Source organism: Pleurodeles waltl, chromosome 2_2 (assembly GCF_031143425.1).
Source record: "Pleurodeles waltl isolate 20211129_DDA chromosome 2_2, aPleWal1.hap1.20221129, whole genome shotgun sequence".
NCBI lineage: Eukaryota > Metazoa > Chordata > Amphibia > Caudata > Salamandridae > Pleurodeles > Pleurodeles waltl.
In genome coordinates, this window is record NC_090439.1 from 411515402 (window position 1) to 411541821 (window position 26420).

At 42.8% G+C, this 26420-nt stretch overlaps 1 protein-coding gene across 1 annotated transcript in view; it reads left to right on the forward strand.

Annotated features, from left to right (window-relative positions):
* Positions 1 to 2055: 2055 nt before the first annotated feature.
* LOC138282393 (dermatan-sulfate epimerase-like protein) overlaps positions 2056 to 26420 on the forward strand; it is an 81194-nt gene continuing 56829 nt past the window's right edge. Inside the window, exon 1 of the mRNA XM_069219907.1 lies at positions 2056 to 2606. The gene's annotated coding sequence lies outside the window, so the exon portion shown is untranslated. The remainder of the gene's footprint in view (positions 2607 to 26420) is intronic.

Consider the following 26420-nt stretch of genomic DNA (forward strand, 5'->3'; position numbering starts at 1 on the left):
CTCAGCCTCTACCCTTCTGGGCAGGCATGGTGCTGTCTCGTTGCAACACCACTGACCTGCTCATAGATGTGCTTTGCCTTAATACTACTGGTCTGCAGGGTCGGACTGGGACAGAATATAGTGAACACCAAAATAAAAGTGGCCTGCATTAGTGAATTAGACAGCAAGAAATAAGGCCCATGATTGCAAACTGGGGAAGTTTTCAGCTTGCAAAGACAAGGTGTATAAGTGTTTTGAAAGATATATAATGTTTGGTTGAATATCAGGGACATCATCTGTGAAAACCTGGCCTGGGAGACCTTAAACAGGCCCACAAACGGCCATAAACAGTCCACACACTGACCTGACAGACCAGCCAATCAGGCATTGGCTGATTGTCCTATAGGTCAGCCCAACACTTCTGATCTGGCCTGTCGTTTAACTTATTGTGTTCAGGATGTGTAGGAGATCTCTATCATCCACTTCTCCATAAGCCAGGAACTGGCACCCCCCACACACCATTGCATTCATCCCCTCCCCCACATGGTCAATTTCCAGAGAACACTGGGTATTTCAGGCACTATACTTGAGAATGTAATCAATAAATTGATTTTCATTCCTCTAGTGCATTGATTTTCATTTCCCTAGAGTATTGCTTGATTATTGGCCATAACTAAATCACGAGACAACAATTCTCCTTTAAAATCCCACTTTCATGTGCACTAAGTCATTGCATACAATGAGACATTTGCACTCCAGACTTTGTAATTGTGATTGTAAATTGTATTTATATAGCATTTACTATTGCTGACAAGGCATTGAAGCACTTTTTGGCAAGTAGCACGATACTTAGGAACCTAAAGGGTTAGTGTAGGATTAGTATAGGGAAAAATAAATTGATAATTTGAGTAATGGACATGTGAGTCTGTTGATTAAGTAGGATAAAGTAGAGACAGAGGAGGGAAGGAGTCCCGATCCTGTTATTTAGGAGTTTGTATTAGTTAGATTAGGGTTGGAATGGGTTAAAGGAGGGACAGCGGAGGAAAGAGTCTAGAAAGCGTTATTAGGGAGATCATTGTAGTAAAATGAGATTTGGAATTAGTCAAATGAGGGATACTGGAGGGAAGAGTATAGGAGAAGTTGTTTTGGAGGTCCTAGTAGTAAAAGGAAAGAGTCAAGACTCTAGAAAAGTTTATATTGGAGATCATTGTAGAAGAATGAGGTTTGGGGTGAGTCAAGGTTGAATAGAGGAGGGAAGAGTGAAGAAAGGATCTTAGGTAGATTATAATAATAGAATGAGGTTTGGGATGAGTCAGAGAGTGGTGGTAGAGTATATCTTAATAGAGGTATATGATTAGACATGGAGTAGTACATTGGAGGGAGTTGATGTTTTTTTTTTCTTTCTTTCTTTCTACAGTATGAGTAAAGCAATAAATATATAGCTACATAACTATGTAGAAAGGGTATACATTTATAACAAAAATAATAAAGAAATATAAAATTGTATTGCATAAAGTTCCATAAGTGCAAGTGTGGGTAGATAGGAGTTCAGACTATCATGTGCTGCTGTGTGTAAAAGTTAATTTATTTGTATATTTTGATATATTTTTGACTTTTTATATATTAGTGTATTTTTATGTTTTCCTCAATATGTCAGTAGTGAAGCACTTACGGGTATTATTATTATGATCATATTTACATATTGTGATAGATAAAATAAACAGAGACCCATAAGGGCGTGTGTGTGTGTGTGTGTGTATGTATGTGTGTGTGTTTTTATATCAGGTGAACAAATGTTTAGACATGCCACAAGAAACGCTCATTGAAGGTAAGGTGGGTCGCTTTCCTGGCGTAGTGACCCTGCACGAGACGAGCCCTTGCAGTGCAGCACACCATGGGCAGCCTGCCCTGTCACTAACAGCGCTAGAATGCGGGAGACTGAAGGCAGGACACCAGAGCACTTCCCTGCTCCACCCCTCCCATTGTTGCCGCTGCACTCTCGCCGCCTCTCGCTGTATTCCTCCCTCCCCGGTACTATTGCTGGGCTCTGATCGGTTAGGCTGCGAGCTGAGAGGAGGAGCTGCTCGACAACATGCAGGAGCAGTTGTGAAAGCAGACACTACCATCTCAATAAAAGGCAGGGGCAGCAAAATCTGCCTCCCCCGCCTGGAAAATAACTGGACTGTGCCTGCGGCTTTCTGAGAGGAAATTCTTCCTAATTTCTTTCAGAGGGCTGCTACCTTTGGGGTGTGTGGTTTCGTCCGAGATCATCTTCCAGAGAAGGACTGGCTCCTCTAGTTTTCTACGGTCTGAAACGGCTATGTGCAGGGCGTGATGTCTTGGGGGAAACGGGGTCGAGGGACCCACCTGATCCTTCGTGGTTAAAAGTCGAGTTTTAAGTCACTGCTCTTAATGTCATGGTATATATATATATATATTCCATTAGGGATGATTGCGGCATGACAGTGGGAGTGCGAACTTGGGGTGGACAACGGTGCCTTCAAGGTGTGGAAACGTGGACTCGAACGCTGACGGCTCATTCTCACTGGCTTCTTCTAACCAGCGCCAAGAAGCACGTCCTACTTGGGTTGACCGTCCGGTACCTCACCAAAGTGTCCTCGAATGAGGTAAGAAATGTCTCTAGCTGCCATTTACCTTATGTGCTAATCGAGACTTTCAGTACAGTAACAAGAAGACTTTTGCTTAACCGTGTGTAGGATTCGAGCAATGATTGTGAATTGATTCCACATGTGCAGTATTCAATAACGAACTTGTCTCCATTTCTAAACCAAGTTTTTAAAGCTCTGGCCACGGTTCTTGCTTCGTGGCGCCCTCTAGCGGCTCTAATCTAGATTTTTTATTATAAACCGTTACTTTCACACGTAACATAATCAGCGACTACAAACGACCGTGGAAATGATGGCACCATATTTCTAATATGCACAGAGCTGGGGAAGAACAAGAGCTCACGCGAAAATGTAACTACAGGGGTAAGCGATGTACTTCATCACTTCTTAACGTGAGCAGTACACACAATGTGAGCACGGGCCGGTGTGGTTTACTCTGTACGGGCTGGGTAAGTAACTCGGTCCGGACATCAGAGTAAAAGTGGCACACAGTAGTGAACCAGATAGCTAAAATTGACTCCCATTTCCAAATCGAGGTAGATTTGAACCTGTAACGTCAGCTTTGTGGGTGTTTTACAACGGAGATAGGCAACCATTATCGCAGGGGTCTTCAAACTGGAGGGGAGGGGGGGGCTCAAGTGGTAGGTGTGAGGCTCTGGCCAAAAGAAGCATTATGTTAATAATAGGGCCTTTTTTAAGGTAACAGAAAATGAGCAGCAGTAAACTGTTCTGTAATGGGCCATCATTAACCTCTATTGTAGTTTATATTCAAGCTATGAGTGTGTGTCAAACGGTTAGGGACCTCAAATACTCTTTAAAACCGCCTTCTCCACTTCTAATAATCCCACTGTAAATACGTTTCCACAATAGTAATGCCTCCCTGACCAGTGTTTGGCATCATGTAATTTATTGTATTTTGAAAACAGTAAAAGAACTTAACTACAGTGGTTAAGTAAGTGTAAACATACTTTAACATTGCCAATGTAATAGAATAATTGTAAAACATTTGGAGAGGGGGGCCAATTATTTTTTTCCCGCTGGGGGAGGGGCATTAAAAAGTTTGAAGACCACTGCTTGTGGTAATATTATGGAAATCAGCAATAAAAACCGGACTGGTAGAACCTAGAATAGTCCTGCAAACAGCCAGAAAACTGACCTGTCAGATCAGCACCTTGGGCACAGTGATTAATTTGTAAATAAAAACGTGCCGGTGCCCAAAGTCCTCCTCTTAAACACCTTAAACACAGGGCTGCTGCAGTTAAATGTGGGAACACGGAATACTGAGGCGGCGTAATCCTAAAGCCATTTCGGGCCTCTTCAATCCATATAAAGCCAGTGCCTGCCTCTTCAGCTCACTCTTGCAGCTTTCTACTTTCTCCCTTCCTGATGCTTTTTCGTTTTATCCTTCTTCCGTCTTTCCCATATGTGTCTTTTGCTCGCGTCAAATGCTTGAGACAGAAGAGTGAGCCCCGGCCACAAAAATAAGTGCCGGTGCTCAGCACCGGAAACAACAAGCACAAATTAAGCACTGACTGGTTCCCTGCGGGCTAATCCGAACCTGTGGTGCGCGACAGCTGTGGCGACGTTATTAGCAAAATATTGATGTTGTTGCGAATAGGACAGTCAGTCAGTCTGCATGCTTGTTGCAAACTGATTGAGCAAAAGAAGTACATCCAAACCCAGTGAACTTTTTTGAGTGTTCTTTCTCTGTGAACGTAACAAATGCGCTAGGGCTTGTTTAACACAACACACGAAAGAAAATTTGAACATTTACTCATCTACTCGAACCCCTAAACTGAGAATTTTTTTGACATTTAATTATTTTTTAAAGAATTGCAGGTGATACCGTCAGAAGCTGTGAGACTGACGCAGATTCCAAGGATTAATCAAAACCGCGCCACGTACGCACACGAAAATGTGCAGGTGCAAATACCGAAAAACATTTTATGAGTTTTGCGGGTGAACCCTCACTGGAATCCTCACTAATCTGCTGTTGGGGACAGACCTACTGTCACACAAATTCCTAAACCATGGGGGATATTTTCAGGTAGGCGGATTCATTCACAGGGACAGAATTCCATATGTCTTGATTCCGTGAACTAGGGCCAGGATCTCGATCTCGAAAATAATGATTTTTGGTGTATTAAAGTCCTGGAGATTTGTCCCTGTAGGGAAGGCTCGGAACGGGTTTTGTTGGCGATTTCACCTCAGTAGCTCCAAAATCGTGAAAGTAAAGTACACCTGTTGAGAACCTGCTAATTAAAAATGAAAGCTCGCGCCACGCTTCACGTGGCGATTGGCTGGAGGGAAGTGTCTCATTCTCACTGTGAGTTTTAAAGAAATGTTTACTTGTCAATATTGAATGAAAACTTTGAGTGTGGGAAAAACGAGTAACCTTTCCATACGCTTCTGGAGGGCAGTTCTTAAGCAAACACATTTATCAAGCCATGGTGGAAAATGTAAAGAACTTCAACGCAGAGGCTCGTATGAAAACATCAGAAGCACATACGACCTGTTCTTATCTGTTTTCAACTGCACTTGTATGCTCACTCCAGAAAAAAAATGTTACTATGACGCGAGGCTGATGAGACGTGACTTGAGGAGGAAATAACCCCCTACTTATAACGGCGTTAGTAGGGCCTGCCTGTCCTCTCTTGACGGTTACCTTAGTCTGTCCTATATGCATCTTATATGAGCACCATCATGAATACATGTTGAACCCCCCCCCCCCCCCCCTCTCTCTCCCTCCCATAAGCACCTCATCACCAGGGCATACAGCTCGCGCACCTCATTATACCAGAAAGTTAGGTTGCCACACCTGGCTGTGTTGACGGGCGGGGGAACAAGTTCCTTCTTTGTGCGGGTCAGGTCCATCCTGATTTTAATTACTGCTCTTTCGGTTCAAAGGGAGCAATTTTGTTTGTCTCTTAATGGAGACTGGAGACGGGAGACAACCTTCCTGCTTTTATTGCAACTGAATCACAAAGGTTTTGTTGTGAGTAGATTTGACACCAGACTCACTCCTGAAATCCACGAGTATGCCATGAATACTCTGCATACAGGTCGAAGTAACTTCTTTGTACCTCAAACTCTCTTTCTCTGTTCAGTACTTTCTTCCTTAATCTTTTTAAAGTCTTTCTCCTATGACACTTGTTGCCGTGCTCATGTAGGTGTCCGCTTCAGCTACAGGGTTTGGCGCCTAATATTCACAAATGATATATCCCTTCAGACTATCGCTCCTTTTCTGCAGGGCTACCTTAACAGGCTGCATCTCATGACGTGTTCCCTATATAACGTCATACACTTCCTCCACTGAAGCAGATCTTGGTCCTGATATCACTGAATGCGTGTAACCCTCTTCAACTGTTATCGGCTCAGAGGAAGAAGGGCCATTTGTACCCATGTGGAAGGGAATCTTTGAGTTTTAGGTTGCTTCGGATTTCTGCAATGAACACAAACGCCCACTCAACTATGTTTCCTGTTTAGCTTTGCCTCTCATCTGGATGTATGTGGAGAATCTGGATTGGGTAAGGACCCCTTATGTTCCACGCGCTCTGTTTCAGTCGGTATGATAGTCTTGAGCTCTGATTGGATGTACTGTTCTCATAGAGGTAATGAAGCTCGGGTTGTTACATTGTCACTCAACGAATCTGGAACGGGGATTTTCTTAAGGGGCTTGTTATGAAGGGGCCTACCTCCTGAGTATGAGTGAAGTTAATCGAGTAAGGACCGAACACGTGAAAAGTTGGACTTGCAGTATTGTTGTAAGTAGCTGAGCTATTGATAGACATGTTCACCAGTGAGAACTCACGGGCGGGCGAGGGGGCAAGCCGTTTATACATCGGAGTTCTGTCGTGTGCTCCCTGCCTCACCATTCATAGAAAACCTCGTTGAAATGTGAAGTGTAGTTGTGGGGGAGGCAGTGGAAGAATTTTATGAGACCTAAAAGCATATTTCCACAGGCCAAGAACTGGGCTTAATTGAGCGGCAACTTTCCCACTGCAGGAAACATGCCCCCGTTTCTCTCAGCCTTTAAGGATTGTATTTGGAAGCATGACAGTGCTTTGAGACGTACCGTTTCCTGATGCTCGTTTGTATCGTACTCTGTTGTAGCATTGGTATAGCGCTTACGTGCTCAATGTGGTGCGCCGAAGCGCGTATTTACAAGGATAATAGGATGCCTGTTGTTGAATTACATTTGGAAACAGAATCATTAAACAGAAGAAAAACAACTGTGAAGTACTGCAGTGACACATTTAATGTAGTGCATCAAGTTTCCCCAGATGCTGTGAATACGAGGCGTTTCTGTTATCCAACATAATAGTTTCAGTTTACCGAGCTCAGAAGGATGGAAGATTGAGTCAGCATTTCTGGGAATCTATCTTGTGAAGTGCATAAAACATCCGATGTCAACGAGGAGCGTTTAACTCAATGGACTTTCACGTAATCTACCATCTTCACAGCAGCAAAGTCTAATAGATGTTGTATTCAGAGTAGTTTTTTTTCCACTTCCAATATATACATCAGGTATGTATGTCAAAACATGATCTTTGTGGATTATTTCCCTTTTTTTAAAGTAAGGTGCAGTGACATGCCATTTCATGAGAGTTTAGTGTTCACTCTCATTGGTCTATTTCAATGGAGTCTTCAAAAATATTACGACAGTCGTCTTACAAGGTCCTAACAGCTGGTTTGTTTGAATATATATATATATATAACAGTAATGGAGTGAGGGTTGGTCCTTTTCCGAGAGTGACATGGGCCCTACATCAAGAAAGGAGAATGCCCTTCCTCTGCACATGCTGCTTTGGTTGGGTAGTAAAAGCCAGACAGTTAGGGTGCAGTGTACTTTTTAAGTACTGGCCCCCGGTGCCGCTATACCTGCTGCACTAGCGATAGTTCCGCTCCTCTGGTGAGGTACTAAGCACGCCGCCGTGTGTCTGCTCTCTCATTACTTTCCGCATTTCAGTTGACAAAGTGAAAGTTTTGCAGACTTCTCTATGCGTGGGTTGAATTCTGAGCAGTCGCCTCTGATCTTCAAATAACTTTAACGAGCTGGAATGCGGCGGGAATACAAGAAGGGCACAGAGATGCCTCACAAGAAATAAACTATTTCCGTGGTTTTAGGTCCTTAGTGGCGTAGAGCTTCTCCTTTATTGATTACCTCCAGCTCAATGTTCGACGACAAATCGGGACACTCTTGGCATTGTTTCTCACTTTCGGGGTCCTAATGTGCGACCACATTTTAACTTGATCAGCAGTAGGCCTGAGTTCATAGTATCAGGTCAAATTCAAATTACTCATTTGGAGGTTTTTTGGGGAGGGGGGTGAATTGGACGTTTGATGAGCTCAGAACGTTTGTTTTTATGATTCAAGTTCTGGCTCCGAATCTTTTTTTATAAACTTTGCAGACATTTCTTTTTTTTTTTTTGGTTAAAACCACTACTGACAAGGCCTGCTTAGGTGTTGAATCAACGCAAAGTACCTCAAAATGTGTCATCGTTAGAATGAGTCATTAGACAAAGTTTGACATTTATTAACGTTGACTTGCAGCTTCATTTTGAGTAATAATCTGACTTTTTGAAGTACTCTCCATATACTGTCCTTCTGTCCTGTAAAAAAGGAATTGTGCTTTTGTACATGCTCACATTAGGAAATGTCTCCTAACAAGCATTTGTACCTGCTGAAAATATGTCTCCATGTACCGACCCTTTTCCGACCCTTTCAACAATTTTGGAGGCATTTCCTCAACCTGCTGAACCTGAACATTTATTTTTTCCTGCTCTTAGGCGAATCAATCACCAACTGTTTTCACAGTGGTAAATACCCAATAAAATGTTTCTAAATATTCAAAAAAGTGCAGCCTGTCAACTAGGAGGGCCACCTAGCTTCACCAGGTTATGGTGGAAACTACTTCTAGCATTGCATTTTTTTAACCCTCAAATCATTGCTATCAGATTTGTTTGCCTGACTCCCTCAATGAAGATAATCCAAGACTAAAATGCCCAGAAGGCAATAGCCTGTCCCACAAAAGGGCAGGACTAGAAACGGTGTCTGTGATGACATGGAGTGAGGTGGCCACCCTACTGTCCACATTAATACATAGTTAACTTTGAGTTGGTTCAATGCGGTTCACTTGTAAGACTCTTGGGTCCCCATGTACAAAGCATTTTTGTGAATCGCCCATTTGCAACTAGAAAAATGCTTTTTGGGAGGTACAAAGCCCAAATTGCAATTCAGTAAGTTGTTACCGAATCGCAATTTGGGTTTTACGATTCTGTATTAGGAAGGGGCATGTTCAGGGCATCCCCTCCTAATACCATATCTAAATGGTATGTATGATTGTTTTGTGACAGTAAATGCGGTCGCAAAACAATTGCAATTAGCACTAATTTCAACTTGGTGTTAACCCAGTGGCAAAGGGCAAGGGACCCCATCCCCTTTGTGAATGCATGCAAAAAGTTTTTTTAAGAGCAGGCAGTGGTCCCACAGACCGCTGCCTGCTATTAAAAATATGAAACCGAAACATTTTGTTTTTCTTTTTAAATGCATCCCGTTTTCCTTTGAGTACCTACCTGCCAGGGCCTACAGGAACAGGAAGTATCTCTGTCCTTTATATACAGGGCCACTGGAAGTACATGACTCTTGTTGCAGTGGTTTCAGCACAATTAGGGATTTGCCACATTTGGCAATCTATCCACCATATGCTGCATAATCTACAGATTTTATTTAAAAAAATGTTTCTAGCTCAAAAGGGATCAAAGTTACTAAAATTGCCTTGATATATGTTGCAGTGCAGTGGAAGGCCCTAAACATTGTCCTCTGGTCCCCTTTTCAGTTGCCTATTACTGTATGTGGATGTTAAACCAGTACTAATGAGATTAAACCTTGACACAGACAGTGTTAACGTGTAAAAATGACAACACTGTGAAGTAATACTATCACAAAACGTATGTCATATAATTTCTCTTTACTTGCAGCATAATTTAGTCAAATCCAGTGCATAATTTGCTCCTCCCCTGCTGCATAATATCAGTGGTTCTATTTATAGTTAAGAAGGCCATCTGGTGAATAATGTCACACTGGGGTTCAAACATCACCATACACAACCAGAAAAACATTTTGGAGACCTTATTGCTGGTGATTGTAGGTGAGACAGAGTTCACAAGGGAAAACCAAATACCTCTTTAAAAAGCCACATGTGCACTTGGAGGAAGATAATTAAGAGAGGGAAAAGTGAGCTATGGAAAGCAAGGAATGAGAATTGGAAATCAAACTGGTGTAAAGTTTTCAAACAACATCCAAATGTACATTCATATTAATTTTATTGAAAGCACACCAACATTTAAAATAATGTGCCCAATAACTGTATGCGTTTATATGAGCATCTGCAAAAAATATATGCTCAAAAATTCACCTCAACAAAAATGTTTTACTTCTTTACAGAATGATTTCCTGCCCTTCAGATGTAGCAAAAACTTGATAATGGTTCCTATAACTTTAGGGTTGTCATGACAAGCTCTCTGAAGTAAAAAGAAAGACGCACATTACGTTTTATAGTTGTGGGACGCAGGGGTCCGTGATTAAGCTTTAAAATATATTCTATGGCACCCCTGAACATACAAAGAGCTAAAAACACAATTTCAAAGACTCTCCAGGGAGAAACAGGGTACATTGGATCATCTTCCGTAGACCAATAATCGAGTATGTGTGCCCCCGTTGTTCTGCTCTAAGCGCCTTTTACCAGCGTATCCTTAGATTAACCTGATGCGCTACTCCTCATAGCTGTTCATAGCACCTTTCAACCTAATCTACAAGTGCGTCTTTTATTTTCATTGGCATTTTCAAAAGCTATTTAAGAATAGTGTTCTGCGGAACCGCTTTGTAGGTGTGTGTGATCCATGGTTCACTAGATGTAAAACTTTAAGCAGCGGCTAGGTGTGAGGTCCAGCGCACGTCACTTCGATCACGTAGGCAGACCAGCGTCAGGCAGCAGGCAGTTCCGGCCCTGCGTCTTCCTACAGCGGTTTAGTAGTGCATGGAAGGTGCTGCCTCTTACAATAAAGTAGATCTGGCCATATGCTTACATAGAGCCGGCTTTGCATACTTAGCCACAGTGGCTCTGCACAAAATACTCACTCTCTGCACACTGCACTGTGCATGTTGAGCCATATGCTCAGGCAGGACGCACAGGCTTGAATCACCATGTTTTTATTCAATTAGCTCTAATGCACTAGCGTGCGTCAAAATATAATTGCGAGGAATTACCAGCTTTTAATCATAGGATTCGATTAAATGTTATTGTGTTTTGTCCGAGGCATCTTAACCATTGTATTAGTTATATTAATCGGGATTTTATTATTTCTGCTTTTTATAGTGTTTTCTATTCATGTATAGTTTAAATAACTAAGGCATGAAATAAATAAACAATTTCAAAGACTGAGGGCCCTGTTCACAAGAAGTGGTGTAACATATTTTTTATAGTGCTCCTCACTTATTCCTGTGTTCCATTCCTGGCGTAAGTCATTGAGTACATTTGGCTTCCTCCTAACCAGACTGAATTCTGCAAATAAACCATGAGTACCACAGGACTGAGCTATGCTCACACCTAAACGTCATAAGGTCTTCTCATTTGATGTTAAACGGTATCCGGGAAGATGAGAGCTGAACATTTATTGTTTAAACCCTAAATCTATTTGAACACAGTTTATTCTTATTTTAATATGGGTTACAAACACACACCTTCAAAAACTAGATTTGTTAGTGAGACTGTGCCCTCTGAAACTGCAACTTTGTGTCTGGTATTTAGTTTTTGACTTTGTTTTTTTACTTTGTGTCAACACGAATTAAGCTGAGGAGTCAGAGTGAGCGAGCTAGATGCGATATCATTTATTCAGCATTACGGTGGAGGATCTGACCTTGCATATGAATAAAACTGTCCTCTTTTCTAGTAAATTCTCATTTAAGGCAGCACTATTTGACAAGTGCCCGACAAGCTTTATCGTGACCGAGAATTGGAAAATTATCCACTGATCGTGCCCGTTATCATTTCTGCCTACTAGGTAACATAGAATTTAGGGCAATTGAAATAACAATTGTCAGTTTCATGCCTGTTAGGTCACCCTTTATGAAACATTTTTAACTGAAACTTAAAACTCTAGTTTAAAACCAGCAACGATTTTGAACCTTTTAAATTTGAAATGGGAAAATAAAATAACAAAATGCAAACTTTTGTAGGAACTTTTAAGAAGCAGTTCCTGTGATGGAGACACTTTGGCAAACATGATATAAGATTCTGAGAGTCACATTTTTTCTTATTTTTTACCTAGATATCATGTTTGTGCTTCCCTGAGTTGTCCCCACTGCCACCTTTTTAATGACTCCTTTTTCAGTAACAGTCCCACTCTAATACAGGCCCTTAGTGTTCATGTGCACCAAAAAGTCACAATTGGCCATACTTGTGCTATGGTATGTGTATTTGTAAAACACACTATTATCTGCAAGGGTATCCTGGTGCTAAGCAGGAGTGCTTTGGTGTGGAGTGAGAGGTCGTTCCATGTGTAAGTAGTGATTTAAGATAACACCCATCCTCCTGATATAGCTCTATGTGTGAATGTAGGAGTCCTACAGAATGGGGGTATCTGGGTGTTTGGTAGAAGGAGATTCAACTGTTCTGGTAGATGGGGCCTAAGTTGTGTAGTACCTTGAATGTGTATGTGAGGAGTTTGAAGTGAGTTCTGTGTGGGAGGTTCAGTATGAGTTCCCGATTTGTCATCTTTTGGTGAGTTGTCTGTGATCCTGACATAGAAGGTGTTTCCGTAGGCCAGCTTGCTGGTGACTAGAGCGTGCATGATGATTTTTCTGGTGTTGCTTGGGAGCCATTTGAAGATCTTCCTGAACATCTTCAGGGTGTGGTAGCAGGATGCAGTGACATCACTGATTTAAGTTTTTATGTCTAGTTTGGTTTCAGTGATGATTCTGAGGTTCTTGGCTTCGGTTCTGGGTGTAGGTATGAGTATGAGTGTGAGTAGGAATTCAGCTGGCCACCAGTTGGACTCCCATGAAGACGTTTTCTTGCTGAAAATCACTACTCCTTCCTTGTTGTTTTTGAGCTTGAGACAGTTGGCTTTATTCAGTTGGTGAAATTAGTCATGCAGGCAGTGAATTTGCTTCCTGTGGTGGGGTCTTGTCTGAAGAGGACAGTGTGGGTTGCATGTCATTGGCGAAGGAGAGGATGTTGATGTTGTGTGCATTAATGACGTTGGCCAGATGGATAATGTATTCATTGAAGAGGATGCAACTCTGAGGATGAGTTTGTGGGCTTCTGAGGAGTAAGGTGCCAGGCTGACAACTTGTCTTCTATCCCTTAAGTAGTGGCAGATCCAGCAGAGAGCTGTTCCTTGAATGCCACTCTTATGCAGGCACCTAATGAGGATCGGGTGCGAGACCGTATCAAATGTTGTAGATTTGTCCAGGAGATGGAAGGCTGTCGTGTCTCCTCTGTCAAGGATCATGCCTACGTCGCCTGTGGCAGCAATGAGTGCTGTTTCTGTATTCTGGTTAGACCCGAGTGCAGGATGAGTGGCACCAAGAAGCTGGTGATTACTAAGTTGGTCAGTGAGGTGTCAAATAATTAGTTGATTAGACCTTGGCTGGTTATGGTACAAAGAAGGTCTGTTGTAGAGAGTATGGCTTGGTTAGTCAATTATTTCTTAAGTAGGGACAAGACTTAGTCATATTTCCAGGTGTCCGGGAATGTGGTTGAGTCGATGGAGGCATTTAGGATGGATGTTAGTGCTTTGCTAATTGGTAGGAGTCCTTTGATTAAGACATGGTGAGGGGGGGCAAAGTTCAAACGGGGCTCGAGTTCATGGTATTCATAGAAGCAGCAGTTTCAACATTGGGACAGAGGGTCACAAGATCAGGGTTCTTCTTCGTTCATGATGAGAAGTTGAGTTGCTACAGTGACAGGGTCCGGTTGAGGGTCGAAGTTGTCATAAATGGAGGTAATTTTGTTGCAGGAGAATTCCAAGAGCTTGTTACAAAGGTGTGGTGAGGGGGTGATGTTGCAGAAGGCGACTAGAGGCGCAGTGAAAATGTTCATGATAGTGTAGATGTCCTTGTTTCTGTTTGTGTTGGCATCAATGTAGTCTGCAAGAGCTGTGTACCTATTGTTCTGTATTTGCAGATGGTAGTGTCTTAGGGTGGTCTTGATGAAGTTTTAATCTGTGTCCTGACTTGTTCTCCATTTGTGCTCCAGTTGCTTGTAATGACATTTCGTCAGTCTGAGTTCCTCTGTGTGCCATTCACAAAATCTTTCACATACTATAATTTTAATGTCATAAACAAAGTGGCAACAAAAAATTCGACAAGCAAATCAGTTCATAGAATAAATATAAATGTGAGATTGACCAGAACACTATGCCAATTGTTTCTGTTTCAATGTGCCATAGATCATTTTACTAGAGTGTACTTTACCTTCTTGAGTAACTGTAACACTCATTCATTGTCCTGATGAAACAATAATTTTGTGGAACACGTTGGCAATTTCTTCATGTCAGAAAGTGGATTATAAATTTAGTTATGTGGGACCCTTACCAAGTTAATGAATACAATCTGGTTAAGTAACAGAAGATTTAGTGACTTGCTGCTCAACTCCTTACATCTGTGGTACAAATAGCACATAACCCCCCCCCCCCCCACCCCCCCCCCCGATAATTATGTGTTAGTTGTGGCAGTACCAACAATATCAAAGTGAAGAAAACAACGCAATAAATTCCCAAAAACATTTAGAAAAAGGGATGAAAACATAGTTGAAAAAACACATAAACAAGTCAAATTTAGTAAGTGAAACAAGAGAAAGGAACTGCTAAAGTTTAAAGGCAAAGGCACCTACAAAAAAATAAAACATCATTGAAAAAGACCAATTAGTGATTGCTCAGGATTTAGGCATAATTTAGGACTAACTGTGATAGAGCTGAGTTTAGAAAGTCCTAGCAGGTCATCTCAGTCAAAGTCTTTGACTTCCAAATTAGTCTACGTATTGGAGGACAGAACCCTAAAGCGGAACAAAGTCAAAGGCTGAAGCCTATGAGGCTCTGCAAAATAAGATGCATCATTCCTGAGCTCTTGCTGAAGTCATTGTTTTATTGGCACCACATGTCCAGAGCAGAACAAAGCTATATTTTGTAGCCACCTAATTCACTTTAACACTTGCATTAATTTGCTGCCTGATTCAGCCCAAGGTTTTCACTTTAGACTTAGAGAGTTAATAAGAGTTTGGTGTTCAGGGTATTTCACAACATGCATGACAGAGTACCCTGTCTCTCATACTGACAGTCTGTCCATTCTACTTAGAGTTGGGCAGACTGTCCTGCTTCTGCCACCAGTGCCCCTGCGGACTCTGCCAGTGGAAACCTAAGATCAACAGTGAAGTAGAATTATGACTGTTCACCCTATTTAGGGAGAATGCATTGACATACGATTTTCCCTATTTGCTACAGCCAGGACACGCATTATGGTCCTGAACAGGAAAAAAAATACAAGAAACATGAAAAATAAAAGTACGCCCCAACCCCTAATCTAAGTACATTTCTTGGTTTCCTTGTGGTTCTCAAAATCCTTTTGCAAGCCAGGCTGAAACGAAGCCACACAACGTTACTGTGAAGTTCTGCTGACTGCACTTTTAGCGCTGCAAACAGTTCAGAGTAGATCAAACCCGGTTTTCTTGCCTCTGAAGTGAAAACAAAGACACACATTAAGTGTATGCTTCTGGGACACCAGGGGCCATGTGAAGTAGCTTTAAAAATATATATCCTCTATGCCCTGATTGAATAAAGAAGAGCAAGCACCCCAGTTTTCAAAGCCTGAGGGCCCCGTTCACAAAGAATTTGCTGCAACTTACACATTCATAGCACTCCGTACTTACTCTTGAGTTCAATTCTTTCAGTAAGTTATAACTACTCCTGGCTTAAACCTGATCAGGAGGAAGCCGGGGAATAAGTTCTGAGTACCATAAGTATAAGTCACACCTACACACTGTAAAATCTTCGTGAATTGGGTTCCAGTGTAAGCCTACATATGTCCTATTCGATGTCAACCTGCATCCGAAAAGCTGAGAGTGGTGAACATTTATTTGTTCAAGGCCTAAAACTATAAGAACTTTAACACTTGTTTTTAGGTAAACTACAAACACACGTTTTAAAAAACTAGATTTGTAGATGAGAGCATTCCATTTGTAAACTGCAGCAATGTTTTCGGGTATTTAGCTTTTGACCTTGTTTGATTTTGTGTCAAAAGGAATTAGGCGGACTCGAGTCAGAGCGAGCGAGCGAGTTAGATGCCTTAGCATTTATTCAGTTCTACAGTGGAGAATCTGAGCATGTATATGAATAACTCTGTCCTATTTTCTAGTAAGTTCTCAATAAAGGCAACCCTATTTGACAAGTGCTCTGACAAGCAGCTTTATCGCGGTAGAGATATGGAAAACTATCCGTTGAGCATGCCTGTTATCATTTTGTTATTTTGAACCTCTGGGTGATACAAGCAGCAACCATATCTATGCCAAAATTATTGTGGTCACTATAGATAGGGTTAAGTAACTGAGCTATAGACTTTAAATGAGGAGACTTGGATTCTGATCCAGGTTCTGGAACCTCACTAAACATGTGATTCTGAGCAAATCACTCGATCTCCTTGTGCCTCAAACTGTGAAAGAATACTGCAATTGCACAAATGTGAATCAATGCTCTGCTGCTATCTAGCTAGTGCCCTCTGCTTAAATAGGACATGCATACACCTGATTCCAGGCCTCCATTGGTTATGGTGAACAGTTGTACTCTGGAATATCAAGGCTTGGAATATTGTGATGCAGTAACATTGTGAACAGAATATCAAGGGCCAAAATATCGAATGGTAAGTGTATATAGAGGAGGTCATTAAGGTTCATATATGTGAAATTAGGTATAGAAAATGTAGCTTATGTACCTTTTTATATTCTGTCCTTCGATATTGTGTCCATGATGTTTGGTGCCATCAAGATACCTACTTCAGTATTTAAGGCAGCGCATCTCAGTGAACAATAAACAAATAACTGATGAGTACTCTTCTGTTGCCAATCATGTTTATAATCCCATGCCAGTCTAATGGTGCTGTAGGCTTAACTGAATAATGAAAACACGCACATTATTTGTCTGGTTGTGAAAAGTGAACACCGTTCAGCACTTGAAAAACATAGGAGTGAAATGGAAGGCAAAGTTATCAACCAAAAAGCAAAGAAATGCATCAAAGGTCACTTTTTCAAGATTCTTCTAAACACATTTATGAGAACTGACCTTAGGAGAATTATGCAGGGAGTATCAGGTCTGAAAATCGGATTATTCAGAAGAATACTTTCAAATTCAGAGTCATGTAATGCTTCGCGCTTTCCATTAATTAAACCTGTGACTAATGTTGGAAAATTGCATGTGAAATGAGTGTTGCAAATTCTCACTGAGATTAAGATCACAAAGTGAGCTTGTCCCAGTATTCAAACATGCCAGGGAATCTTTACTTATGCAGATTAAATCAGACACCATTCTAAAGTTATTATCGAGTTCGGAACGAGGGCACCAGTAGCTCTGATTCAGCTGAGGGGAAAAAGGATTGTGATGGCAGCTGACAAGTCTCAAATGGAGAGGGTTTTATAAACCTTTTCCATATCTCTTACAATTCCAATCATAAGAAATGTTCCAAAGAGGAGTTTAGATTTGATATCAAAATGGAATTTCTGACTAGCGTTTTCGACAACGGATTATTGATGAATGGTTGCAAATGAGTTAAAACAATCCATGCTAAGCATTCAAATATTAGAGATGTGATTGCTCTGGGTTGATTTAGAGTAAGAAATAGCCTGTAAAATAACTGAGCAGTTATAAAAGTATAATAAACACAAAGGTGTAATAGTGAGAGTTCAGGGCCTTATTGAGAAATAATGCGATGCGTTTTATTCAGTAACTCGGAATATTATAAAGCAAATTGGCTTTATGCAGCAGACGTTATAACCAATACTTTTATAATACCAAGTGTTGCCTTTGGGACTCAATAGGATGGCTCCTTCCTCATTTCAGTTCTCTGCTCCTGTTTCAGTGTTTTTCTCACTATTCTTGGTTTTGTCCTTCCGCTGGCGTATTTTGGTTTCACCTGCATTTTTGACTGAAAAGTGGATCCTTCCCCTGCTGATGGCAGGGCAGTGTACTACCTTTCACATGTTTCTATAACATTAGCCTATTAGTGATTCATTGAGTTGCATATCCCTCCCCTTACTCTTTCCCTTGTGGTTGTTGAGCTCTTTGCTATGCAGCCCCCTCCTTCCTTCCCTGGTGTTGGTTCCTAATTGCACCTACTTCACATTATATTTTCCTCTTTTTCGCACTGCCACATTCCATTCACCCCTCTGTTTGTTGTAAACTGACCTCTGTTCTGCTCTACCACACTCTGTGTTGCTCTGCCTCCTCTTTTTTTAGGTCGAGTGCGCAAGCGCTCTGACCTGTTGTGCTCTACCTCTGGGCTTTTAACCACACCCACCTCACGCCCATCACTATCACTCATTCGTGGGCTTGCCTTTCAAAAATCCTTTGTTATCATTGGTAAATGCTTTATGTTTGTCCCTCCTTGGGGCAGTTTTGTTACCGCCTTGGCCATCGACCGTGTCACATGGATAATTGCATGTTTGCCGATACGTTTGACTTCGAGCGAACTTCTTTTTCCTTTTGTCTCTCTCCTTCGCGCTCACCCTCATGGCAGCCATGGCGCTTTGAATTGGCTTGCTTATTTCAACTGTTTTACTTTTCATTTTCAATTTATGTGACAAAAGTCCAGTTAGGAATTTACAGTCATAATAGCTCTAAGTTAAGCAAATGCAAGACCCATTGCTTTGCAAATGCTTGTCTCCCTTTGCTCTCATTCCTTCTATTTCTAGTCCCTACCCTTTTCTGATGTGAGCACTTCTATGATGCTCTCTTTTGCTCTGTTCTGTTCATCCCTTGCCTCTTTTTTTTTTTTATCCCTATACTGTCTTTCCTTCTGCCTCTGCTCTTGCTCCTCTCTTTCTTATGCTAGCATACATTTGTGCAGCACTCGCCACTCCCTCCTTTTTCCTCTCATTCTTCTTCTCTTTATGAAGAGAGAGCCATCTCCCCCCCCCCCCCCCCCCCCCAATCATCAGTAGCACAGCCAGGATTCCCTTCCTCTATCTGCTTTGCACTTGCTTTCACCACAGCTTGTAAATTGCAAGGGAGGAGTGTTAGCAAATACCAAGCTATCCCAGGTCACCAACACATTCAAAGAAACGGGACAAACTCTTCCTAATAAAATGCACTTAGTAGTGGCTCAGCATTCATGTGATTAGTACTCCTTACTGATGTCAGTGTGACTTCTTCTAAACGATAGAGGAGTAGCACTCTGAGCCTTGATAATCATAATTATCACCACAATGATCACAGCAATGTTTATTTAGGCACTGGAGAAACAAAAATCAGACTTGTCAAAGTGAATCTCCAAATTTATATGTTTAATCCAGGTCTGATCTGTGAGCTGCCTATCTAAAAGGAGAACATGATCTAGATTTTTGCCTCGTTCTTTCCCACATTCAGCAAAAGAAGATCTTAAGGAATAGCTGGGCTCTTCATAGTTCTCTGGAGTCCTGAGGATGAGGGGGCTTTGACTGAAGCTTATTTGACATCTAACAGTGGCCCTAAGTACTGCAACATGATACAAGGGACCTCAAGTAGTAGATTCAGAAACAAAAGCCTACTATAAGTGACCTCTAATAATGGCCTTATGTGCTGCAGCCTATTACAAGTGCCTCTAATAATGGTTTTAGGTAGTCCTGAAGCCTTCTACAATAGATCTCCAATGATGGCTTATGATACTAGTATAGCCCACATTCTAAAAGTGCTTATTACAGCTTTATAAAGCTATGTAAATTCGAATTGCAGTGATGCAATGTGTGAGGTATCGGCTTTGTTAATGCTTGATTATAATTGGAATGCAACAACAAGCATGCTAAGGAAAACATGCACACTGGTCTGCTGGAGTGGTGGAAGTGGGTATAGACTGTCTCTGAGTCTTCAATTGAGCGCCACCTTCCGGGCTTGCCTACTGTCCACACTCTTAGCAGTGCAAATGTGTGAGTTAAGAAAATCTTTCTCTTGACACTTACCTAAGTTGTGATCATGTTATAGTAGCACAAACTTTCTCTTAACAGTCTGTACTTTTGGTCAGTAGTAAACAAAGGCTGCAGAGAGAAGGGAGAAACACTGATGGAATTACATTTACAGGACTGTGGGGACAAGGTCACATCATAATGGCAAACACTACTCCTTGGTTGCATGCTTGTCGCCAGTTATGTCCTTTACTCAGAACTTATTATATTGTCTGGTGTCCTGGCAGCTGATCATACCAAGTGGCGGGTTCTGTGACAAAATAAGAGACCTTCCATGCTTTTGTTGTATCTGATCCTCTGACCTGCTGATCTTTAAATAAACCATTGCTTGACCTTAGATGGTCACTGTTGGAAATTAAGTTTCTGGTTGGGTAGGGTATGCACCTAAGGCAGGCAGTAACCACCATTCTATTTAGGGCAAGTAAGTTACACATCAGAGATAACCTGTGCACATCCTCTGATAGCTTAGCACAGGCAGGCTTATCATCAAAGGCAATTTGTAAAACGTTTGTGCAATACACTCACACAGCAACACAATGAATACACCACAACAGAGACTCCACACAGGATTATACAGTACAAAACATATATATGGTATCGTACATAAAACAAGACCAAAAACAACACGAATCACAAATACTGTGCATCTTATGCAAACACTGCAATAGTACTCATTATCCAGGGAAATGGAACTTAAAAGCACATATAATCATACGGATAGGGAATTAACAATTAAACAATTCCAATGCTAACCTATGAGAGGAGCAAGTCTAACAGTAGTGAAAAATGAAATAGGCTTTGTCACTATGGGGACATGCAAGACAGAAAAGTACATGTCCTACCTTTTACTTACACATCACCCTGCCCATAGGGCTACCTAGGGCCTACCTTAGGAGTGATCTATGTATAATAAAAGGAGAGTTTAAGGCTTGTCAAGTAGTTTTAAATGCCAAATCCAAGTGACAGTAAGCAGTGCACACAGGCCCTGCAGTGGCAGCCCCGAGACCGATTTGAAAGATTAGTTTCCGTGGGTGGCACAATCCAGTGTTGAAAGCCCACTAGTAGCATTTAAATTACAGGCCCTGGGTATATGGTATATCACTTCACAAGGGACTCGCAAGTAAATCAAATATGTCAAACAGGTGTAAAATAATTATACTATGTTAAGAGGAGAGAGCACATGCAATTTAGCACTGTTTAGAAATGCTAATGTGCCTAGAGTCCTAAAACGAACAAAGAGAAGGTCATAACAATAGAAGGAGGAAGGCAAAGAGTTTGGAATAACCCTGCAAAAAAGCTAGGTCTAACACAACCCCCTCCAGCCTAAAACCAGGGTAGACTAATCAAAACCTTGATGCTTCCGTGCTTAGGGCAATACAACATGGACCATGGCCCACTACTGCAGGGGCACGTGCCTGTTCTATACCTCTCTGATTCCAGGTGGATCCCTCTGTGTATACTCTCAGGGCCCACTAAGGTAACCCATTGTTAACCCTCACCTGTGGACCCCATTTGTGAAGCATCTAACCTTAAGTTGTCCAGAGATACATCCCATTTGGCAGACAGTGCCACCATGGCCATCAAAGCCATGTGGCTCATTCCACCCTTGGGTCTAACTTCTGTCACCAACCCAAGGAAAACTCTGTCCATAAGAACAACACCTAACAGAAGCTATCAGTGTCCGTGTTAAGAGCCAGGCCCGGACCACCCACTGCTAAGTGGAGGTCCTAAATGGGGCTATTGGGTAAGCTTCTCTTCCAGCCTTGGGGCTGGCAAAGGAGTTCCCTATAGGATCTTGAGGTTTCCCTGACATCAGGGGCATCTTAGAATTGGGGGGGGGGGGGAGAGAGGGGGGGAAAACCCAGGTGCATCACATCTTCTTTCCACTCTACCTCCCACCAACTCAAGGTTGGTATCCTGAGACTGGTACTCCAACCTAGCGTCTGTACCCGTAGACTGGACAGGAGTCAGGGGTGAGTTATTTCTCCCCTACCCCTCATTCTGGGGTTCCATACCCTCCTTTTGGATAAGTGAACCCCAGATTCCAGAACTGTCTGGGCACTTGTGCTATCCGTCCTGTTCAGCTCTCCCACCAGTTCATGAGTGCAGTCCTGCAACTGGTCTTCCAATCCAGCATCTGTACCCTTGGATTGATCCAGGGTCAGGGGTGAGTCCTTCCTCCCCCTGCCTTTCCTTCTGCGGTGTCACACCCTCCCTCTAGGAGTGGTACTCCCACAAGAAAAAACTGCAGGGACGCTTGTGGCAGCTACCTCTTCCCCCAGCTCAGAAGTGATAACCTAAACCTAGTTCTCTAATCCAGGGCCTTTACTCAGAACTTATTATATTGTCTGGTGTCCTGGCAGCTGATCATACCAAGTGGCGGGTTGCGTGACAAAATAAGAGACCTTCCATGCTTTTGTTGTATCTGATCATCTCACCTGCTGATCTTTAAAGAAACCATTGCTTGACCTTAGATGGTCACTGTTGGAAATTGAGTTTCTGGTTGGGTAGGGTATGCACCTAAGCAAGGCAGAAACCACCACTCTAGTCAGGGCAAGTAAGTTACACACCAAAGATAACATGTGCTCACCCTCTGATAGCTTAGTGCAGAGCAGGCAAGACCTAAAACAACATGAATCACAAATACTGTGCATATCATGCAAATACTGAGATAGTACTTGTTATCCTGAACAATGGAAGTTAAAGACACATATATCATATTGTAGTACAAGTAATGCTAATACTTTTAGAGACAAGCACATGAATCATCAATCATTACCATAAGTACCTAGATCACAACATGCTTGCTCTTCTGCTGACCTTTTTGGTATGGTAACCAGGCTTTCCATTGTAGGGCACAGAAGTAGCTGTGCATCTACTACCTATAATATGGTAATCCAAAGTCTTCCTAACAGAGGCAAGTTCCTAGCGGTCGTTCCACGCTGTACCCATGGGCCTCTGATGAGGGTTCACCCCGTGTTGTTGGAATAAGCAATGCTGATAGAAGATCAAGTGCCCCCAAGATACATTCCTCCGCAAAGGGGGGGCAACAACCTAAGGATCATGTGGGTAAGACCTCATTGGTCCCCTGTTATCAGTCCTCAAAGTGCAGTGCCTGCGAGCACGCAGTGCAGCTGTAACAGACTACTACCGTCCCTGAGTACCTTTACTGGATCCAGACGTGCTTCTGGCGTTGGAGGACTAAAGTGGCAGTCGCTGTCCTGAGGCTCTGCTGCTCTGCAGGACTGGAGGAATGGTGTTGTCATCAGCAGAGGAGGCACCTGGAGTTGCTCAGAAACAGCATGGCGGGTCCCCTCAAGAGAGGATTCTCTCAGTTGCCTTGGCACAGCACCTTTCTTCCAAACTGCTGAACATCACGTTTCTGGTCAGAAAGGCCACGTTCGGAAAAACACAGGCCCTTGTTGGTGAGGTCATAAGTGTTAGATACATGCTCTCTGCTTGTATAAGGGCTGGTATAAGAGCACTCACCACTCACTGGTGTTAGAAGGATCAAATGCTTGCCACGCTCTAGTTCTGTACAGGCAAGGAGCTGTCACCAGAGTTCAGCAAGTGCTGGACTCCTCTGAGAACACTTGGACGACACACAGTAAGTGGCAAGTAGGCAGGCCAGCACATCCAGGTACTTAGCAAAGTCAAAGTCCCTCCAGCCCCAACAGAGAGCCATACAGCACTCCAAAGCAGGTAGTCCCAATGGCATTTCGTCCTGGCAGCACATTAGTCCTGTGGCAAAGTGCAATAGGAAGGGCCAGCAGAGTCTGGTTACAAGTCACACGCACTGGCTAGCATCATGGGGTCTGAAGCCCTGTACTTATACTCAAAATTGTCTTTGATTAAGGGGTGACTCTAAAGGAATCCTTTAAGGTGCACAATAAATCCTTTCAACCCAGCTCTGGCACCAGATGATCAGTAGGGGGTAAATCAGCCCTTTGGGTGAGGGCAGGACAACCTGTCCCTCTCCCCGCACAGGAAGACTATCAGTATGCAGATGAATACAGATGTATTCCCTGTCACATCTAGCCCTTCCTGTGTTGTGGCAAAGCACACAGAATTATAAGAACAGAGGAATGCCTCCTTTCTAAAAGTGGCATTTCTAAAAATATTAATGTAAAATCCAACCACACCAGTAGGTAGAATTTGTCACCAGTATTCTGATAATACCAAATATGTCAAAGCTACTCCTTTCTGATCAGGAATTACCACTTAAAAGTGTAAAAGAGAATTCTCAGTGCTAACCTATAGGAGTAGCAGACTTCACAGTAGTGAAAAATTAAATAGGTTGTTTGTCACTACCAGGACTTGCAAAACATAAAGCTATATGTCCTACTTTTTACTTACACAGCATCTTTCACATAGGGCCTACCTTAGGGGTGACCTATGTGTAAAGAATGGGGAGTTTAAGTCCAACAAAAAGAACATCAGAAAAATAGGATGAGGATGGCAAAACGTTTGGGATAACCCTGAAAAAAGGGCTAACTCCAACAGTCACTGACTGGTAAACCACTTTTGTCACCATACGCCATTGCTTCTAAATACAGATTAGGTAAGCCAAGCTCAATACGGCCAAAAATAACATTGACCATCACAAAGTGTGACACTGGTCCCACAGCAGCCAAGTCAAGTCACAACATCACTGTTCGTTGCCCATCTTTCACCTATAAGACAACAGGAAAGGCAATACCTACTCTTTAATTCGTAAAATAATTATAATATATAATTGTTCCCACTGTAGTTACATAACAGCTAACTTGACTTATCCCTTAAGTTACACGAGCATGGATAAAAAGTGAAGAAGTTAGTAGGCCATAATAAAAAATAAAAAAACTAGAACCACCTTACTGATTTCATTGTGAGCTGAGCACTTCTAGAGAGGAACGAGTTGCAATGTAAACAAGATGGGAGCGAAAGCCATTCCTTAAAGAGTTCAGTTTTAACATGTGCAAGACATGACTTGTACAAAACAAACCACTATTGTAGAAAATAGAAAACATGCCGAGATGGTTCCAACACCTCAATTTGCCAGTCTACGAACAACCTGAAACACACTGCTACATGGAAAATGTCCTGGTTCCAAATTAAGGGGGTGATTCTAAGTCTGGCGGGCGGCGGAGGCCGCCCGCCAGACTTCCCCCACCAAAATACCGCTCCGCGGTCGAAAGACCGCTGAGGGTATTTTGGGATTTGCCCTGGGCTGGCGGGCGACCGCCAAAAGGCCGCCCGCCAGCCCAGGGCAAATCAACCTTCCCACGATGACGCCGGCTCAGAATTGAGCCGGCGTAGTGGGAAGGTGCGACGGGTGCAGTGGCACCCGTCGTGTATTTCAGTGTCTGCAAAGCAGACACTGAAATACAAAGTGGGGCCCTCTTACGGGGGCCCCTGCAGTGCCCATGCCATTGGCATGGGCACTGCAGGGGCCCCCAGGGGCCCCGCGGCACCCCCTACCGCCATCCTGTTCCTGGCGGGAACAGGATGGCGGTAGGGGGTGTCAGAATCCCCATGGCGGCGGAGCGCGCTCCGCCGCCATGGAGGATTCACAGGGGCAGCGGAAAACCGGCGGGAGACCGCCGGTTTTCCTTGTCTGACCGCGGCCGAACCGCCGCAGTCAGAAGGCCCTGCGGGGCACCGCCGGTCTGTCGGCGGTGCTCCCGCCGACCCTGGCCCCGGCGGTCAGAATGACCCCCTAAGTCTGGAATCAAAGGTGGTTCACAGCCCGTGTAAACACAGCCACTTGCAAAAAAAATAATATATATATTTAAAATCAAAATACTAGTGTGTCCTTCTCCCCTGTTCCTTCTATACGTGCCTCGAACCAATCCGCAAAATATATTTCCACTCAAACTATGTGGTTATTCACTCCATCCAGTACCTCAGGATTCGAGTCACAAACCTGATGCAGTACTCCCCAAAAACGAGCTCAGTTGTATTCTGAAGGATAAGAGGTCAATGCATCAACTCAAAGAAAATACAATCCAGGATCTACATAAGGACAAAGGAAACGCAGTTACTGTAATCAAATCTCTCATAGCTACGGACCAGGGACCCTAACATATCCTTGCAGGTTAAAGAAAGCCCAGGCATTACAAGGTACGAAGACTACAAGAGAACAAAAGAGTCATTACGACAGGATGGAGCGCTAGCTGTGTTTTATGATTGTTAGATAATGCGAGATAAAGCTGCTGCATATCATGTGGGCCTGTGAATCTTAAACATTAAAACACTGTGTTCACTCCTCGACCCACGATGGTGGGTCCAGTCACAAAGATGAAAAATAGGACCGCAACTACTAAAATCCATTCAGGTCCCCCTATAAGATAAGGTATTCTCTCCCTTTAATAATTGCCTATGGAACATAGATAACTTTCGGGATTCCACAAAAGGTGTGTAAACAGCCTTTTGCCGGACAGACAGCATATTTCCACCAACACTCCTGTAGTATCCTGCTGAACACGTTCTAGTGTTTCCACCAGTCACTCTGCTGAGGGCTGGCTTCTACACTCCCCCCACACCCATCCATCACAGGCGTCACCAGTGAGGTGACCCTGCTTAAAAAAAGGGCTGGGTGCACGTGCCCAGGGCCAGTTATGCGAAGCCAA